The 20,534-nt window shown below is 41.4% G+C and overlaps 1 protein-coding gene across 2 annotated transcripts in view; it reads left to right on the top strand.

The window, feature by feature from the left end:
• The window catches only part of LOC146644576 (chemokine-like protein TAFA-2), a 98,286-nt gene that overhangs the window by 23,228 nt on the left and 54,524 nt on the right, over positions 1–20,534 (top strand). Inside the window, exon 1 of one of the 2 annotated variants that reach the window (XM_085393658.1) lies at positions 3,602–4,278. The exons of the other annotated variant lie outside the window; for it this stretch is intronic. The gene's annotated coding sequence lies outside the window, so the exon portion shown is untranslated. Of the gene's footprint in view, positions 1–3,601; positions 4,279–20,534 lie in introns of those variants that run through there. 2 annotated transcript variants of the gene reach the window in all.

A 20,534-nucleotide genomic window follows, 5' to 3' on the forward strand; every position in this document is an offset into this window, starting at 1 on the left:
AATTTCAGTTCAGGGATTATTTCTGTGACATTGTCTTGCATCCTCTTCAGAAGTGTGACATTTTTCAGATTTGGACAGCCATCGGTTGCAGCACCTGCTAGTTTTGTCCTATTAGAGCATGTCGGTACTTTGGTTAACAAATCCATCACAGTTGCATCACCTTTCATTCAGCACAATGCTTCCAACTCCTCCATAATCTCAAACTTTTTCTTTATCCCACGTACAAAGATGAGTAACTGAGCTGTGTCGTGGATGTCACAGCTCTCTTACAAAGCCAAGAGGAAATAGTCAGAACTATCTGCTTTCTTTTTCAACTGACGTTTCAGATTTCCTGCAAGGTCCTCAATCCTGAATGATTGAAGACCTTGGGGGAATCTAAATGCTTCTTTTTTCTCAGGGCATATGGGCAGAGTACACCAAACACTCTTTGATAAACTCCCCATCCGGAAATGGCTTACTGTTTTTTGCAATTTTGTGGGAAATCACAAAGCTGGTCTTAAATGTTCTATCCCTTGATGTGCAAAGCTTAGTAAAAAGAGCTTGTTTCTTTCACTGGAGGAAAGCGCCACCACGTTACTCAAATAATGGCCAAAAGTCAGTGGGAATATACAGAAAAAAACAAGTCACTTGAATCCCACTTTTGTAAGGGCACTTCTTGTTGTTTTCTGTTCTGAATCATTTAATTTGCTTCTTTTTAGGTTTGAGATAATTTAAATGTTCTTTTGACATTTTATTTACATTTGGTATTTCTTCTTTTCAGTGCTACTTTATGAAATTAGAGTCGGAGTTAAACCTAGTCAGGTAACGTTACGTTGACTTCCTTGGACTTTTATATTTGATATATAGCATTGTGATTGGACACCACCAACTGATTTCATCATTTGTTTTAGATATTTTCCAAAGTTGTCTGCCATAGTACGTGAAGATATAAAATCCATATACGTGACATACGGATATCTATCCACGGTTCTGATTCTTTAGCAGCCCACACCATCCCTCCTCCTATATATGATGAGTAGGAGGGATGCATTCACTGAGTTTTTGAAGACACTTTTCTGAGGCTATTGCTAGCAAAGGCTCCCACCTTATACAGTCTAGTCAGTGCCACTGCCAGTGACTGAAATACAGTCATTTCAATATTAAACAGTGCAATGACTTGTTTGCATTTTATTTCAGGCAAGATACAGTATATGCACCATGTAACCCAGAATATATATTTTGGATCATTTTATAAAAAAATAACTACAGTATTTACCAGCACATCTTTTTAGTGAGTCTCATAATCTTGTAGCCTTAAAAGGAGCAGAATGCCTAATAGTAAGAAATGCCTGAAAAAGTGTAAAAAGTCAGCTGTGTAGGGAAACCGTAACTTTAAGGATGCTTATTATAAATACTGTATTTTTAGTGCTAGCATCCTATTAAACTGTGGGTGGTTGCTTTCAGGCTACACTCACACTCCCTTATATGCCTCCCCATTTCAGGCATGGATTTCAAACAGCTCCGCTGGCACTATTTTTTCACTTTGTTTTCAGTGATAATTATCCATTCTCTCTTCACCCCTTCTCTTTTGGTGCTTTCTCTATTTTAGTAGCACACATCTGCATGTAACAGATAAATTTTTAAATGGTTTTTGACCTGGCTTGAACAAACCATCATCTCCCGCCTCCGAGTGAAACAGCTTATACGTCTGAAAAAAAAAGGAGGTGTTTGAAGTCTGCATCAGAATGTCAAGGCGTTTGACACTGACGCTCGCAGCTATAACCGCTTGATGAAACAAAATCGTGACCTGCGACAAAAGAGAAGAAATAACTAGTTGCTTCAATTACCACACATATCACATGACACAATGTTAAACTATGATGCAAGTGTATCCCTCGGCCTTCTGAGGGATTTCTGCAGGCAAGACACTCTCAATGCTTTCTGAAAATTAATCCGTGCAAATTTGATTAAAGGGATGTGAAAACAAGTATTTGAACAAGAAGAGCTGTGCATGGCAAGCGTGAAGATGAATAACATGAATACATTACGGATCAGGGGACTGACGCATTTTTGCCTGTGATGTTTGAGAATTATGGATTTAAGTGTTCATCTAATTTATAGGTGCATAGGTGACAGCACAGTCTCTCACAAGAGGTGTCATACCTGCTAATTTTTTCCACTGACTAAAGGCTGCCTGAGATCACAGGGGTGGGCGTGTGTATGTGAACTCGAAGTTTATTCCATTAGTATTTCATTACACTTTTGTTGGCTTGGTTTTGGGAAAGGGTGTTAGTGTTTTTGTGCGACATTTAGAATAGAATAGAATAGAATTCAACTTTATTGTCATTGCACATGCACAGGTACAGGGCAACGAAATGCAGTTTGCATCCATCCAGAAGTGCTTTAGTGATATAGATATATTACAATATATATTAGCAATAATATAGATATGTGAGTATATTACAGAAATGGGTCTATTATGGTATGTTATAATGTACACGGTATGAAGTATGTTGTGAATATTCTATAACTATAAGTATGTACAGGCTGTAGTGAGTACAAGCTATGTACAGGATATGAACAGGATATAAATATGAAAAACTATATAGAATATGAAATAAATAACTTTACAGAATCTGAGATATACAGCTATACAGAAATGGGAACTATGCAAGTTGTAAACAGTTGTAGGATTAAAAATTATCGAATGTACAGAATGATTATTTACACAGAGCTATACAGTAGTGCAGTTAAGATAAGTGAGGGTGTAGATAGTTTCTACAGAGGCTATATAAAGTGCTAGTGGTTGTGAGTGGTGGTTCAGTCCATGTTATTATTGTGTTTGAGGGTACAGTTGTCCATTGTGGGTGTGTGTATGTTCAGTCCATGTGTTAACGTGGGTCAGATGTCAGGAGGCAGAGTTCAGGAGTCTGACAGCTGTGGGGAAGAAGCTGTTCCGGTACCTGGTGGTCTTAGTCCGGAGGCTCCTGTGGCGCCTCCCAGAGGGCAGGAGGGTGAAGAGTCCATGTGATGGGTGACTGGGGTCTCTGATGATTTTCCCAGCCCTTTTCAGACACCGCTTCCTGTAGATGTCTTTTATGGCAGGAAGTGGTGCTCCGGCGATGCGCTGGGCAGTTTTCACGACCCTCTGCAACGCCTTCCGGTCTGAGGCAGAGCAGTTCCCGTACCAGACTGTTATACAGTTGGTCAGGATGCTCTCGATGGTGCAGCGATAGAAGTTCACCAGGATGTCTGAGGACAGGTGGTTCTTCCTCAGAGTCCTCAAGAAGAAGAGGCGCTGGTGAGCCTTCTTGACCAGCTTGGAGCAGTTGGTCGTCCAGGTGAGATCCTCGGAGATGTGGACTCCCAGGAACTTGAAGCTGCTCACACGCTCCACAGCCGTCCCCTTAATGTGGATGGGTGGATGTGGGTCAGCATTCCTCCTGTAGTCCACGATGAGCTCCTTGGTCTTCTCGGTGTTAAGCAGCAGGTTGTTTGTGTCGCACCACTCAGCCAGACGATCCACCTCCTCCCTGTAGGCGGCCTCATCGTTGTCACTGATGAGGCCAATCACCGCGGTGTCATCTGCAAACTTAATGATGGTGTTGGAACCATCAGCAGGTCTGCAGTCGTGGGTGAAGAGGGAGTAGAGGAAAGGGCTCATCACACAGCCTTGTGGTACACCGGTGTTCATTGTGATGGTAGATGAGCAGCGGTTATCCAGCCGGACATGTTGGGGGCGGTTGGTCAGGAAGTCCAGTAACCATTTGCAGATGAGGGAGCTGATGCCCAGGTCTGTCAGTTTCCTGATGAGTTGTGAGGGGTGGATTGTATTGAATGCTGAACTGAAGTCTATAAACAGCATTCTGGCGTAGGTGTTGTTGTTGTCCAGGTGTGAGAGGACAGAGTGCATTGCGATGGAGACTGCATCCTCTGTGCTCCTGTTCCGGCGGTATGCGAATTGGTGGGGGTCCAGGGTGGGGGGGAGACAGGATTTGAAGTGTGCTAGGACCAGCTGCTCTAAGCACTTAGTGATGATGGGGGTGAGTGCTACTGGGCGGTAATCATTGAGGCAAGATGGGTTGGAGTTTTTGGGTATCGGGACGATGGAGGTGGATTTGAAGCAGGCCGGTACCACAGCGTGGGCCAAGGACAGATTGAATATGTCTGTGAGCACTCCTGCAAGCTCCCCAGAACACGCTCTGAGAACACGCCCGGGGATGCCATCAGGGCCTGCAGCCTTGTGGACATTGATCCTGCTCAGCACCGCTCCTACATCGGTGGGGGAGAGAGTCATAGGTTGGTGGTCTGGCGTCATGTCTGCTTTGGTTGTGGTTGTGGGGTTCCCTCGCTCAAAACGAGCATAAAAGTTGTTGAGCTCATTGAGGAAGGAGACATCAGAGGATGCGGGGGAGGGTTTGGTGGTCCTGTAGTCTGTAATGGTCTGGAGTCCTTGCCACATGCGTCGGGGGTTGGAGTTGGAGAAGTGTTCTTCTACCTTCTTTTTGTAATGGTGTTTGGCTTTTTTGATGCCCTTCTTTAGATTAGCCCTTTGAATTCCAGTGTGCGTGTGTGTTTGAGTGCTTGCGTGTGTCACACCATGCCATCCTGCGCATGCATGAGGGGCACACGTCAAACCGCTAAACCCCAGAGAGGAGAAGCTGTCACCAGAATGCAAGAGGAAGGGAAGGAAGGATAGATGGATGTGGTAAAGGTAAAGAAGGAAACAAACTTATAGGGTGAGAAATCCCAAGTGAGAAAGCAGGCTGTTCATTAGCAGCACAGGAATGTGTGTGCATGTGTTTGTGCGAGCGTGCAGGCAGTGTATGTTTGTGCGCTGAGCAGCTGGGTATTAACTAGGACACGTTTCCCCAGAATGAAGCAAAGGCAGATTTTGAGCAGGACGCATCTTATCTAAGTCTTTTTCTCATCACTTTTTTACCTCTGCATGAACTGCTCTGTGTGATGCTTTCCTCAGCATATCAGCATGCAGATCTACCTCACTGCTGCAGAAGTGCTGCACTGCTTTGTACCTCATGTACTTTAATTCACTATGCTGCATCACTGGCTTGTCAATTAGATCACTGCTTGAGAGAATCTGTGTGTTTCCTTCTCTGAAACGGATCTGTGGGCTGAAATAGACAAACTCAAACACACCCTTGCAGCCATTTGCTTTTTTCACCCCTCTTACCCCACTACAAATCCTCAAAATGTCGACCTCCTTGCTTTCCCCACTGAATATTACATGTCTTTTTCCTCCCTGGCGCTTTGTATTTGCTGCGGCTTTTTTCCCTTCTCCTTTGTTTTCAATTTTTCTAAGCCAGCAATTGTTTTATCCGTCCCGAGGCAGATTTCCTCTGCTGGTTTTGAGTAAAGGAAAAACTCTTATTTATTCATAAGACAGACATACTCACCTCAGATTGTTCCAAATTGTATTCATGTTCTTGGCTGCGCGTGTTTTGGTGTTGCGTTATAAGTTGAAGATTGAATTAGACTCAAGGAAGGGGAATCGCCAGCAGAGAAACATAATGGATGGCTTTCTATGTGTGTGTGTGTGTGTGTGTGTGTGTGTGTGTGTGTGTGTGTGTGTGTGTGTGTGTGTGTGTGTGGCTACATCGCTGATAGTGTCAGGGAGGGATGTGCTCCATTTGGGGAGACCAGTTTTCTGTGATCACAGCTCTGATAAGAATTGTGGGAAACCACACTCACAACAAGCCACCCTGCTGGAATATCAACTAGACATACACACACTCACTCTTTACACACACACACACACACACACACACACACACACACACACACACACACACACACACACACACACACACTATCTTTCCTTCTGACACACACACACACACACACACAAATGCAAGCTTATTACGACAGACATTCAAGTCATATATATCTATATCTATCTCTATATATATCTATATCTATATATAAACATCTGATGTGTTCCATGTTTACGTTTCTGCTGGATGTTGCTCTGAATCTGATTAAGCATCTTGACTTGGGTGAGTTTTCCACGGAAAAAGAGAAGTGCGTGTCCTGCAGGCATATGAGTGCATGAGGTGAAGCATTATTAATGATTTACTGTGATCGTACAGGGACATCTGCCCTGATTAAGCGGATATAGAGAACCGCATCATTCTCAAACTTGCAGGAATACTAGTGCATCACTGTGACTTTTTTTTGGCAATTTAATTCTGAAAGGGAAACTTTCACATATTCTATATTTATTATACATAAACTGGAATATTTCTAGCTTTTTTATTTTGATTTGAATGATTAAGACTATTTGCTTCTAAAAAAAATAGAAATCAAGCATCTGAAAATCCTAAAATATTTCCTTCAGAAATGTCAAACTGCTGAAAATTATATTAATTACCACACAGCACTTTTTGGGGTCTCATTTAACACGAATTAGTTTAGGTTCCTTTGATAGGAGTCTTCAGGTCATCTGTATTTTTGCTTTGGGTGTTTCTCATCTTCAGGTTGAAAGGCCCATCAAGCTCAGTGATAATGCAGTCACCAACGTGCTTGGTGTTAGTTTTGGGCCTCTGGACAGGCGTTAAGGAAAAGGAAATCAGCATCTTCATAAAGCTTATCAGCAGATGGAAACATGAAGTCCTTTAAAATCTCCTGATAGGTGACTGCATCATAGTTTAACTACCAACACCAGTAGAGGACATGGCAACCTTAATCATTACAGACTGTTAGAACTTCCCACTGGAGTTCAATCACCTTGGATTCTGTACCTTAAATGAAAATTCACTTTCATGTGTCAAGAGGACTTATGATCACTGAGCAACAGTCCAGTTCTTTTTCTCCTTTTTCTCCTTAGTCCAGTTAAAACGCTTCCTGAGGGTCGATACACTGACATGGTCCACTCCTTGCGAAGTTCTTGAATCAAATTTTCTTGACAATTCTCTCAAGGCTGCAGTCATCCTCTTGCTTGTGCACATGTTCCTTTCCCTTCATACCACGTTCTATTAACATGCTGTGATACTGCACTCCATGAACGCTAAGCCTTTTCAGCAGTGACCCTCTTGGCTTACACTCCTTGTGGAGGTCTTGATGACACTAACTATCAAGTCAGCAGTCTTCCCCATGATTACGGTTGTATGTAGTGAACTAGACTGAAAAATACATAGTCAAATATTAAACTCAGAATGAAGATTTTAATAATTTGAGATACTCGATTTCTCATTTTAATGTGTTGTAAGCCACAGTTACTATTTGCATGCGTGTGTGTAACTGGAGTCCATCTGTTGTTGTGGATGCTGATATGGCAACTGCACCTGTGGGGAGCTGACTAGCATATTAGAGAAAGAACACACACACACACACACACACACACACACACACACACACACACACACACACACACACACACACACACACACACACACACACACACACACACACACACACAAACCTGCATGTAGATAGCTAACAGCTCATTTGACACTGTAATTAAGGCCAAGGATCATGGATCCATTCTTCAGCCCTCTTTCTCAGGGTGTCGTCTGACCTCCAACGATATCAGCATAAGATGGATGTAAGAGAGGAAGGACAGAGGGGGGAGAGGAGAAAGAGCGGGGGTGGATAGAAGAAGAAATCAGAGAGGTGAAAAAAGTAATGGTTTGTGAGAAAATACGGGGAGAGTGTGGATGGGGAGTGATATACAGATTGGGAGGGTCCATGTTTATGTGCCTGGAGGTGGGGATAGATTCAGACAGTGTGTACGTGTGTGTGTGTGTGAGTGTGTGTGTGTGAGTGTTTGGTGTATCCAGACATTTCGCTTTCCGTTCAGTCTCTTATGTTGACCTTACTGGCTGCTTCACCGTTGCATTATTAGGATGGCTTATATTTGTTGCCATCTACAGCTGTTGGCTGCAAATGCACACACGTGTACAGACACACAGTGAGTGTGCGCACAGATAACACATCAAATGCATGCATAAGTTATATGCACCAGGCTGGGAGGTGAAATAGGAACAATATGATGAGTTTTCTGGGGAGAAAAACAACAAGTTTTCATTAATTTCCTGCTATTTGCCATAGAGAATGAAATTAACACCCCTGTAAGAATAAATTCCATCATCCACACGCTGTAGGGAAATTAGCTTCATTTTGGAAATATGGCAAAAATCTCTATAAAGCCCACACACATTAACTTAGGCAGAAATTAAATAAGAAATTTCACAGTAACACTAACTACCTCTATAAAAACAAACGAATGAGGAATTTAGTGAAAGACTTGGCAGTGAAAGTATGATGCAGGTGAGTGATTGTCATTCTTATTGGAAGCAGTGTTTGGAATAAAGGACCCAGTTGTCATTTCTATAGTCTCTTGGTAAGAAGAAAGAAAGTGTGGTGTTTGTTTGCATGTCCATAGCCGCTGAGTCAGTGAGATGAATTATGGAGAGAGAAAGGGCAGCAGCAGCAGCAGCAGCAGCAGCAGCAGCAGCAGCAGCGTGTGGCAGTGAAGAGCTTTCGGAAGTTGCCTGGCAATGGAGAAATACGATGAGAGAGCTTTTTATTGGCGACAACAAAGAATCCATAAAGTTGCGTTCCAGCAGCTGCTTTTTATAGGCAAAATTTTCAAGGGACATCCTGACCAGGAGACGAGCGTGCTTGTCAGCAGAGGGCATCGTCGGTGCTGACTTCCCTCCCTAGACACGCCCATCGAGGTGTCAGAGAATGCTCAGGGAAATGGTGGCTTTGGAGGCGACTTTTAAAGCAACTGAAAAATAAATGGAACTATGATTTAAGTAATAATCCCTGGGATTTGGTGATTCACAAGGATGACATCATGGTATTGAGATAATATTCTATGAAGTATTTTAACAGAAAAAAACCTTTAAAGCTACTTTAAATACAGCAAAGCAAAAAAAGAAAAAAAAATCAAACTTCTTTACTTTTAAAAACTGTGAATCGAAGCAGAAGGTTGAATTAAATGAAGATGGAACAAAGATCATTAAGTATTTTTATTACTTTAAACAGACTGAAATTTGTTTCATACTGAAAGAGTTTGAAAATTTCTTCTCCTGTCTCTCTTTGCCATCCACATTCAGAGAGTCTAATTCCCATTTATGTGGTTTCGTGTCTTAGCCATTGAATTGATGCTCACAGCATGGGCTTTCCCCGAGTCTGAGAACTTCATTTTCTTATCTGCTCAGTGTTCATCCAGACACTGTTCAGGTGAAAGCAGACGGTCTTTTTTGGCTTTTTTTTTCTTGGGAGTGTGATAATTCCCTAGATGGGGAATATTCAACTGAACTATATAGAGTTTTATGTATTTTGGGAACAGAAGGTCCTTGAGGTGAAATGCTTAGCATTGCAGGACTGCAGGTTCATGCTGTGCTTAAATCATTACTACCTCTGATAGATGCCCCATCTCCTGCCTCTCTGGGGTCATAAAATGCATAGCTTCTTGGTTTGGTGGTCTACTTCAAAGAGAAATTTATATGTGAGAGGTTGAGAAAGCATTGGTCTTTTAGAAGGTATAGAAGGTATCCCGCTGTCTTTGTGTTTATCGGAATGACTCCTCAGCTCTGCCAGCAGTGTCCTCCAACATGGTTAGCAAGTAAGTGAAATAATTTTATTTAAGATTAGTAAGTCAAACAGATGTATACGTCTATTACCTCACACCATCACATTGAATTACTCAGTTCATCCTTTATTATATTTTTCCAGACCTAGAATGGGGTCTCAGTAAGCATGATCAGCCCATGTAACAGCAATGAGTCTATGTTAACTTGGTTATTTCTGACTGTAAGAACACAGATCACACAAAACTCTAAATAACACAATGCCCTGTAGTGATGAATTGCAAGCATAACTAAAAGCGTTAGAAAAGACCAGAAGTGCAAAGAAGGCATTGTGCATTAGTAGAATATCTCAAGTAGAGACATAAATCCACATGGTCTCTTTTTTAAATGAAGATTTTTCCATGTCTGCTTTGAAAAATATTTGTGTCCACATGAACATATGTGGCTCAAGAGTTGGGAGTTCGCCTTGTAATCGGAAGGTTGCCGGTTCGAGCCCCGGCTTGGACAGTCTCGGTCGTTGTGTCCTTGAGGTAGCAAGACACTTCACACGTTGCCTACTGGTGGTGGTCAGAGGGCCCAGTGGCGCCAGTGTCCGGCAGCCTCGCCTCTGTCAGTGCGCCCCAGGGCGGCTACAATGTAGCTGCCATCACCAGTGTGTGAATGGGTGGATGACTGGTTGTGTAAAGCGCTATACAAGTACAGACCATTTAAATAACAATGTCAAGCTAAGAGGATGCCAAAGCAACAGGTGGTGATATAAACATGTAGAAATGTTGGCCAATCAGAATCAATATTATGCACAAGCCATGTTGATTTAAGCAAAACAGGATTCGGGTCGTCACAATACTAGAACTTCAACCTCAATCTTAATAACCAGGAAAATACTCAACATAATTTTTGAAACCTTGAGTGTAAAATGAAAAAGTAAGAAGCATAAACAAAAAATAAAATAAAGAACAATACTGGTCTGTGCAAAGAGATTAATCTAAGCCATGTTTATTTCCTGTGCTTCTGGCAGGTTTTTCTCAGGTTCACTGTGAGTTAAGAAAAACAGCACTGCTGATGTCAGTGCTGTTACAAATGAGTATGTAATCTGATAAATGTTAGTACTGATTAGGATTTGAGTATAGATTTTTTAGAAACCTTATTCAGCACATACATCATACAGCTACTAAACTAAGTTTGGCATTGAGAGATATCAGTACTGGTGACATCACTACCCTGGAATGGTCACCAATTTATCAGAGCTAAAGCGCTCCGAGTGCTCAGATAGCGTAGAAAAGCGCCATATAAGAACCAGTGCATTTACCATTTATCATTTACAGAACTAGCACCGTGACAGACAACCAAGCATATTTATACCTGCGGCCTCTTTAGAATAGTAAATTGACGTGCTTGCCACCATTTCCTGTTCTGATATCAGCTTATATTTATGTTTATGTCCTTCAAGAGTTGTTTGGTGAACAGCTATTAAACAGGATCTGAATTATTACTGTTATTGTCACGTCTCCTCATCAGTGTGGCACTGGCTGAAACTTGTTGGCAAGCATGCCGAATATTGATCTTTGGAAGGACGACATCGAAACTGAAGAGAAATGATTGGTTTCATGCCAATATACCAATAATTAGTGTTAATCCAGAAACACTTAACACTGTGATTTTGTTTGGATAAATATTGGCAAGTTCTTGCTGCTGGTTATATGTGTGAAAGCTTCCAAATGATTAACTTAACTGTTAGTTTTCGTTTACCTACCTGTTCAGTATCGTGATTGATTTGAATGTAAATAGTTACAGCGTTATCACATTTTTGAAATTCATTATACTGCGTACAGCTTATTTACCCATTGCCATCTTAGACATTAACATACATTATCAAGTTCAAAATCGTAGTCTTGTGCTACTTATTTTGGAAACTGTTAGTAAAACTATTTTTAAGTCAGCCTCAGCCTGATACACATGGGCCTACAGGGACCACCCAAGCAGATGCTTCATTTACAGAATTATGCATTTAGGGCAGAGAAATAGGTCTGAGCTGGGGAGTTTAGGAGAGTTACAGAATGAGACCAGAGAGGACTGAAGCCATCATTGAGACGCTCCGCTTTCAATGCTGTGTTGTGCTTTCAAAATTACATAATCTAGTGAAAGACAGAAAAAAGGAAACAAAACAGGAAGTCATCCCAGTGCTGTTTCCTCTCTTTGGGGTTTCATAAACCCGAGGCAGAGTTTCTGGAGAAAAGCTCGGACCCTAAATGCCACCTCCTGCCCCTCATCTGCTCACATCAGTAATCATCACACAAAACGTCACATGCGTGTACACACACACACACACACACACACACACACACACACACACACACACACACACACACAATCGTTCACTGAACTTTTTTACTTTTATCCTGCCTCATCCCCCCCCCCCCCTTGTCAAACACTATGTTTTTTGACGTTTTCAACTCAAACTAGCGGTGTTGGCAGTCCTCCACTGACACACATGAATGAACCCAGCTCCGGATGAAGGTTTTTTGCGCCCAGATTGAACATTTTTTTAAGGTCCCTAACTGGCAGCAGCTTGTCTTTTAATCTGGCATGACTGAATTTAAATGATATATCGGTGTCCTCTGTGGCAGGTGCTGTATTCAGAGAGTGTGTTTGTTTAATCTTTACAGTCTTTACTTTCAACAGGGCATAAAGTGACTGAGCAGTGAAGCCAGGATTTGTGTTTAGATGTATGAAACTATATCTTTTAAATGTCATCAGTTGTTTGATGTTAGGAAAAATATATATCTTCAGAGCCTTATTACTGTTGTAATAATTCAAAGGTTTATAAAAAATGCTAGAAGAATCAAATTCAAATTCAAATTTTATTTGTCACGTACACAGTCATACACAGTACGATATGCAGTGAAATGCTTAGACAACTGCTCGTGACCTAAAGAAAAAAAAGGAAAAGGCTATGAATAAGATAGGAAATAAATATGAAAAATTAAAAAGGGTAAATTTAACTAGGAAGGAATAAAATATAAAAAATTAAGGTTAAAAATGAAATAACTGTACAACACAAATTAGAATTAGAAGAAAGACCTATTTTTACTACAAGTCCGCAGAAACTAGAGGAAGATAGAAATGGACGTGGGGTAGAATCTAAATATGCCAGCTGAGGGCAGTGGAGAAAAGAAAAAGCCCCGGTCTTCTGAAAACCACAGTGTGATGAAAAATTAAGTTGGGAAGCACAGAGAGGAAAGTATAGACAGAGAGAGAGGGAGAAGGAGAGAGAGAGTACCGGTAAGTGCTTTTACTGCCGGTCGCTTTCACCTGTCTGTCTGGGAGACAGACGGATGAAATCGCACTCCCATTAAAGTGAGCTGGAAAAGTAGAACCTGCGTTCTTCCTGTGTCCCTGAGCCCCGAAATAAGCGAAGAGCTGCACCTTTTCTTTGCATCCAACAGCTTAACTGTGCTGGAGGAAGTTATCCTAAAGCCTCTGAGGCTCTGCAGTTCTTTATTGTTTTCACTCTCTGATGAGACTTTAACTGATCGGCCTGTTTTCATTTCTCGTTCAGGTACAACAAAATCCCATTGGTGTCACAGTTTAACTTTGCAAGTGCTCCTATTCTTCAGAAACAAAGCTCTACAAGCTTTCAAGTACTGAATGGACTTCCACCTGTTTCATTAAGTGTTGTAATAATTTCAGCCAAAAGTCTACAAAAGGAAAAAAAAAAACTGCAATTAAATTGAATTAAAGAAGCAATCTTTTCCTTCTGGGTTATTTTTTCCATCCGTGCTCTCCCATGCCTGACGCTTCCAGGCTTCCCACATCAGGGAGCACATAGTGGAGGCCATTAGCATTTTGCTTTAATATATTTCCTCAATTCCAAAGCTTCAAGAGATCCCTCTTTGCATTTGTTTATTTAGTTCAAAGTGTTCTTTTCTGTCATTGCCCAAGAACCTCGCCGGAAATTGAAGTGTAGTCAAAATGTGATAAATAAATATAAAAGTGGTCTGCTGTGTATTCTACGGAGAGAAGGACTTTGATGTTATTTTTGCAGTGTTAAGCCAGCTTACAGGGTTGGTGTAGCTCGCGCCTGTAGGTGAAGCCTGGCAATTCCTTTTTTCTTTTATTGTTTGATGCTGTTGGACTAGTGGCTGATAGAAAGGCTCAGACAACATAACTGCGTTAACCACCTGGATCTGTACTGTCAGCAGCCACACACTGCAGCGCTGTTTTTTTCCTCTCTGTGTATGTGTGTGTGCGTTTGACCTGAGGATGTTTTTGGGGTGGCTGTGCTGTGTGTGGACGATGGATTGGTAGTGACATCAGGATCGTACCTCGCGGTGCAGCGGGCTCTCCAGGTTAGCACAGCATGCGACAAACAGAGCCAGAGCCAAAGAAGGAGAGAGGATGGAGATGGATGGAGTGTGACACCCTTGGGTCGACTCAAGCTTCGGGGATGTGTCGGGGACACACATGTAGCAGCAGCAGGCAAAAGCTGATTTGAGAGATGGGGGATGTCAAGTCTGTGATGTGCACTCTGCTGCAGTCATAGTGTGCTGTTAACTAGTGAACGAATGATAAGAGGTTGAGGAATGGAGGAGGAAATGCCCACTCCTCATTAACTCACTCCCTCTTCTTCCCCCGATCCTTCTCCTGATTTTCATGCGCATTGACTCACACGTTTCAGATATAATGTTTCCACAATGGTAGTTAAATTGGAGGTTTAAATTTTAGCCACGGGCTTTTTCTACAGGTCACATGGAGGGAGTTTAGCCACAAGGACCAAACTGTGGATTTGATTAATGAAAGACACACATGAATCACACACTCATGCATGCAAATGCACACACACACACACACACACACACACATGCTTCTGGCAGGATCGGGGAGGCCTAATCAAGCTGAAATCTCCCGAGGTTGCAATTAGGTTTGGAAAGTCCTTGCAGTTCTAACTCTGGCTACAAAACAAGCCCGTCCATTAACTCGCAAGAATACCCAGAATCCATTCGGCAAATCATCATCTCCCAATTCTTGTCCACTGTTGTGTGTAGCATCTACATGCTAGTTTAGTAAGAGTGGAGATACAAGGTGCAGGCGACACACACCAGCAGTTTTTCATACCTTATTATTTTTGTTCTGGTATTACAACAGTGTAATTCAGGCTGCACCAGGATCTGGCCTTAACAGCATTTCTGTTTGAGTCGTGTACCTTATCGACGAAAGACCCCGTGATCTCACAAACGATAAATCAGACTAGATGGAAAATTCAGTATAAAAAATCAACTGTTTGTGAACGTTTTATGGTACATTTTTCCTTTAATGGACAGGCGATGGTGAAGAGGAAGACAAAAGCATTGTGTCAGGTTTAGGTACAGTACTTGGGAACCCTGGTTACTGGTAACCTTGGATTCCTTCCTTCTCTTTCATCCTTGAACCATTCCCTTTGGCTCTTTTGCTTACTTCCTATGCACTTGCCTAATTACCTTTCATCTTTCTCTGCGTCCTTTACTTTCTTTTTTGCTGCTTCTTGTTGGTATCAAACAGCAGCTTCCATTTTCTCTTGGTAGTTTTCACTTTAAATAGAACAACAAGCTTGCGAGCATCATGATGACCTTTGCTCCTCGGGCGAGTGAGATAGTCAGCTCTCCCTTAAATTATCAGGATGATTATGATTCATATCTATTGTTCTGAAGTCACAGTCATACAATAGCTACTTAATTTCAATGCTCAAGGACAGAAAAAAATACAAGGTAACAGATTGTAGGGATCACAGATGTCACCGCTAATTGGTGCCAAAGAGTTTCTCACTGTTAGAGCTGAAATTACTCTCATTGCAATAAAAGACGATATAACAATGGGGAAATTTTAGGGCCCATAAACACCTTGTGTGGCCCTCAGAAAAATAATAACATTGGTGGTGTGCGGCACTGGTGAATTGAAGTCAGCAGGACAGTTTTCTTCTATTTGTTAACTAATTACGAGCACAATTTACTCTAACGTGAATATTATTATTATAAATACGACAAAGAGATGAGACAAATAAGGCTTTGTCTCTTTGTCATTAAGCTAGTGGAGTCAACATGTTGTTGATGTCACTGCTAAACAAAAAAATAAATAAATAACCTTTCAGCATATCGTAATTCAAGTGATGTGAGAGGGAACTCGACTCTTACACCTCTTCTTGGCTCTGTTTTCAGGTGTTATAAAATCTAGCCTGTAATGGGAGACTGACTTTGACCAATCATAGGTCTCAGAGAGAGAGAGAAAGCAGTAAAATAAAGTGGTGCTACGTTGTGAGCTGAGGATTTTCACATATGAGAGCAGGGTTTTAACCTTGTGTGAAGCCAAATGCCTTTATTAACTGGCGCACTTAGAGCATGTATGGCCATACTTGCTGTTTGTTCTGTGCTCAGAAAAAGAGGGAGGAGCTGCAGGAGGAGGTCTGTCTGATTTAAATGGTAAAAAAAATCTCCAAGAGCTTTTTACTGAATTGGAGAAGCTAATTTCACCACGTTTTTAATGTTTTTGACTATCTCATTATAATAAAATCCCTGCACTCATATGCTGACATGAAAACCCGTTACCATAGTTACAAGCTGCATAAATATACAGTGTACTGTATATTACTTTTCATGTTGCTTACAGACCTTTATGAGCAGATGGATTCAGTTGTAGTTTCGTTTAAAAAAATCAACTAGTTGATGTTACATATACCGGAGTCTGCATACACGTGGGTTGACCACGAGAGACCAGAGCTACTGCTGAAAGACGTGTCACCATTCCCCAACTATAAAGTTCCCGATGGCTATTATTTAAAATAAATGTTGTAAAGAAGCCTTATCAGATGTTTCTGTTGGCTGAACTGTGAGCTCAGCTGTTAAAATGCTGCATTTGATTCGCTTTCACACCACTAATGAAATGTACCTCTACATTTCATGTAGAACTGGACCTGATGCTCTCAGGTTGGCTGGTTTGCACCACAGTTGAGGTGACAGCTTTCACATTGGCCTAAATGAACCACACTAAAGGGACAATTGCGCCTGTATAAACTGAACAGGGGTGTGAAAGCCAGAGGTGTGGACTCGAGTCACATGACTTGGACTCGAGTCAGACTCGAGTCATTAATTTTATGACTTTAGACTTGACTTGAAAAAATGTTCTAAGACTTGTGACTTGACTTGGACTTTTACACCAATGACTTGGGACTTGAATTGGACTTGAACCAGTTTACTTGAAAAGACTTGATATTTTACCCCAAATATAAAATTTAACATGCATATTATATGGAGATTGAAAATGTGACGTCATTCACGGGTAGAACCGCAAAGGATTCTGGGAACTCGTGGCAAGCGGTACTAGCGCACGCAGGCTTTCAATTGAAATCAGTCACACAGCGATAAAAAGAAACACAAAAATGTCAAGAAGCTGTTGTATTATTAACTGCAATAGCCGGTCGCATGACAGCCACGGGAAGCTGACGGGTAAAGAGATCGGTTGTTATCGGATTACGTCGTGGAAGAGAAATTGTTCAAGCCATGTTTCCGAAGTAACAAAGACGCGACTGGATTGCAGCCATTCAAAGATCAAATATAACGTCCTAGAACACTCCAGCTCACAGGTTAGTCTGCTCCAAGCATTTACACGAAGGTCAGTCTGCTGTTGTAGTTAATGCGTCATTTTTCTTAACATAATTAGTGATATAGGTTACAAGCAAGTCTGGCGCTGAACAGAAATTGTCGCGCTATGCTCCTTTATTTATTGTGCATAAATAGTGAATTGTCCTGACACAATATTGCGTTTCGCTTCTGTTATTATGGTACATTGACAAAAACATATACTTTTATTCACAGGATAAAACAGGTTTTTTGTATCACTAATTGCCCAGTGCGATTACAGCATACAATATTGTTGTCACTGCTACATTTCTGTGATGCTACCAGAAATTATTTCCACTACTAATTAATTACCGTTGAGCTCAAAGGTTATATTAATAAACGGTTAACGAATGTGTATTTATGACGACAATTTGTGAGACTGGTAAACTTATGATACGTACGATGGTCTTTCGTTCTACACGGTGCATTTCATGGTCCCTGTACCCATCCGTCGGTAAACTGTACCTGGGCTTGTTGCAGTGACCGGAAGTTACTAAACTTCATGAGTGTATGCACTCACTCCAAGAACCGTATGATTATAAATATGCATATAAATATGCTAAGATGAGATAGCTGACTTCATCTAACTAGCAAATGTTTTCCAGGCTACGTTGGTGATACAGTTTTTTTAATGTGTATGATATTTTTGTCATGCGATTTTAAAGCTGGTCCTACAACCGCATCCAAGAATAACATGCAGCTTATCTCAGAACTGTCGGTGAAAATTATTCTTGGAGCTAGGTTTAATTGAGCTGCATTTTAAAGAGGTGCAATTTCACAATTTGTGTATATTTTCTAAGTTCACTATTTTGTATGTGTTGAGAAAAACACAGATTTAAAAATTACATGGTCTAATATTTACATTTAGCATAACTGCAACATTATTTTTTCGTTTGTTTTTTTTAAAGACTCGAAAGGACTTGAAATTCAAAGTTTCAGACTTGTGACTTGACTCGGACTTTTACACCAGTGACTTGAGACTCGACTCTGACTTGCCTGACATTACTTGAGACTTGACTTGAGACTTGAGGATAAAGACTTGAGACTTACTTGAGACTTGCAAAACAATGACTTGGTCCCACCTCTGGTGAAAGCAACCCTAAAAATCCCTTATAGTGTACTGGCACAACTGCTACTTTAAAACAGTTTATTCCCGCTTGTAAAAAAGAAAGACTGTTTCTCAGTATGCATGAAAATAAAAATGTCAGTTTTTGTGACCGTGGGTAACAATGTGTGTGTTCTAATATCAAAATCGCTTTATGTTAATTGCTGCAGTGACTGATGCAGAGCGCACAGGGATCTCATTTTCCAAATGGCTTATATCTTAAAGAATGGAAACTCCTGGAGTATTAATGTATTTCTACTACATTTTTCTCTATTACCACTGGGAGCTCATCCAGGGCTCATATGCCCGTGAGATGTCTGTCCGGCTTTAGCTAAGATGCATACAAACACACACGCCCACGTGTGCGCACACACAAAAACAGACTGGAGATATGGAGAGGAAACTGATCAGCTGCGTGGAGCGGGGAGGGCATTCCAATGGGACTAATTAAAGGGATGGAACAGACTGCTGAAGTCATTGGAGACCACCGCTCTTTCACCAACTATTTCTTTCTCAACTCGCTTTTACTTTCTCTTTTGCTCCTCTGTGTTCTGTTAAAAAAGCTACATCATCCCGGGTTATGAGATTTAATGCTGTTTTCTCACCAGTGTTAACGCTAAAGATGTGATTAGAGGAGTTTAGGATTTCTGGAGTCTGCACTGCTTGAAGCGCTTGTTTACCAGCCGCTGTGATCTCGAAATTCACAAAGTTCCGAACTCACACGTGGACTTTTGGTTTGTCAGTATAGACAATTTGTCTGTTGCCTTTGAGTGTGTGCAGATGTGTGAGTCACCGTCCTCTGATGAGTTTGATACTGATGGAGAGTCGAGCTGTTTAGAAGCTATTGATCAGAACCCCTTGTTCCTGAGCAGTCAGACACACACGTACACGAACACACACACAACCACAGTGCTCCTCTCCTCTACTCTCTCTCTCTCTCTCTGTCTTCTGCTGCCCCTTTCTGAATCCATTTCTATATCACACACCCACTCATTCTGCGGCAGACAGACCAAACAACCAGCCATAATGAAGTGGCACTGCATCATCACAAACACTGCTGAGTATCTAAATGAGCTGGAGAGGAAGCAGGCACTCTCTCTGCTTTGTTTCCTAATTATTTAGTACCAGCAGAAGATAGGTGAGGACAGCAGGAAGAGGGTGAGAGGAGAAGGGAGAGAAGGAAAGATATAGGAAGACTGGAAGAGATGAAAGGAACAAGAGATGAAAAGTACACACACACACACACACACACACACACACACACACACACACACACACACACACACACACACACACACACACACACACACACACATATATATATGATTCTCTCACTCTCTGTGTGTGTGTGTGATGCCCCCTAACCAGAGAAAGCCTTGGCTCAGCCTGTCTGGCTTTTCAGCTTCTCCCAGCTCTACAAATGCCTGGCTGCATAACCAGATGACTCACACACCAAGCTCAGAACTCGAGCCAGAGCTTAACACACACTTCCTCACGGCAAAAGCGGTCTCACACGTGCGTGCAGATACATCCTTGAATATAGAATATGTGCACAAAATAAACACATCAAATTATGCCCAGATCCAACCAGGTGTGTGCATAATCTCATCTGCACTTAGTTAATCTGCCCAGACTCTCACACAAAAACTGGAGAGCTTGGTTTGTTTTACTTACATCATCACAGATCTTTTCAAAAGTATTTTAGTTTTGTTTTTTTAATGCCATGACTTTCCTTCGTTACTAGTAGAGTTATTCATTACCACCATTTTTAGAGAGTTTGGGGTTTTTTTGTTTGTTAAACCACTTAACACTGACCTCTGAATCATTACAGCATAAAAGGAGCCTAACTAAAGGGATGAACCAGAGTTTTATTGACACATAGCAGGCAACTTAAAAAATAACCAATTTTAGATTGTATGTTTAGCCACTAGCAGCCTGTCATAAAAGCACATCATTTAGCGTGATTTAATTTTACTTTTCTATGAAAAGAGCCAAAAATTACACACTTACTGTATCAGTGATAAAATATTACTGCCCCAACAAGGTCATTCCCAAATAACTATTAGCTGTAAACTTGCCATCGTGCCAACATAAGAAAACTGGAAAGTGGAGAATAAAAGAAAAATGATCAGCCCTAAAAATCTATCTGCAGCAGATGAACAGTATCTGAAAGTTGTGTATTTAATGGGAAACATTGCCAAATCTGAGAGATGTATCTGGGCCTAGTTGACCCAACTACTACAG

This window comes from Rhamphochromis longiceps, linkage group LG20 (genome assembly GCF_057381845.1).
Source record: "Rhamphochromis longiceps isolate RC_006_pf linkage group LG20, R_longiceps_female_GT1.1, whole genome shotgun sequence".
Taxonomy (NCBI): Eukaryota; Metazoa; Chordata; class Actinopteri; order Cichliformes; family Cichlidae; genus Rhamphochromis; species Rhamphochromis longiceps.